This window comes from Schistosoma mansoni, assembly GCF_000237925.1.
Source record: "Schistosoma mansoni, WGS project CABG00000000 data, supercontig 0194, strain Puerto Rico, whole genome shotgun sequence".
Classification (NCBI taxonomy): Eukaryota; Metazoa; Platyhelminthes; class Trematoda; order Strigeidida; family Schistosomatidae; genus Schistosoma; species Schistosoma mansoni.
The window spans coordinates 372,674-373,588 of record NW_017386072.1 but is presented as its reverse complement, the minus strand read 5'-3'; positions in this window follow the sequence as shown (position 1 = coordinate 373,588).

Below are 915 nucleotides of genomic sequence, written 5' to 3'. Positions count from 1 at the left end.
ATTGGTTGTTAATTTGCAAATTGACTGTCCATTGTATGGTTTTCAGAATTTACTGAGATAGTCTGTAATTTTTGCTTAAAAACATTCGACTGCCCCCAACCAGTGTTCTGTTCACTACAAAAGGATGCCAACTAATGTTTTCATAAATACTGAAGGCTGACTACTTTCATTAACGAGTGTGATTGACGATTCTGATAGAGACAGTAGTCGACTCAATAAAAGTATGCAGTCTACTCACATTCCATACACTTTCATATACATATATTACACATTTCTGTCTGAATGTATCTAACTATCGTAACGAACTCTTCATCTCTCATCCCAAAACTGTATAATGTGTATAAAGATGCATACATGATATTATTATGATTGATGTATCAGTGTAATTTTTAAAAATATTCCACCTATTATTTGTTCGGACGACTCTGAATCATATAGGGCAATTGATGTTAATCTTTACTTAATTGATTGGGTATTAGAACATGCCTTTGTGGAATTTAGTATCCATATCCTAATTAATTTTGAATGCTAGGTGAGATTTAAAATCTCTTTCTTTCAATTACAATCTGTAGATAAATATTAATAATTTTATTCCAAATTCCCTAGTTTCAGTCACATTATATATTTGTATAAGTGCCAAAATCTACCAATAATTCACAAACAAGATAAATTGACTTCAGTTTAGTTTGTTTATACATGCTTCATATAAGATGCGACATACTTTTTCAATACGACATAAATAATGTATGTGCTTACCTATTTTGATAAATGTTTGAAACTAGTCAAGATATTCATGTGTCTGGTTAGTTGTTCGTATACTCATGGTGGGGCGATAGAAGAGATTGATCTATGCTTATTGAAGATACATTCATCTTGTGTACAGTATCTTCAGAACTTTTATTACGTGTATTTGGA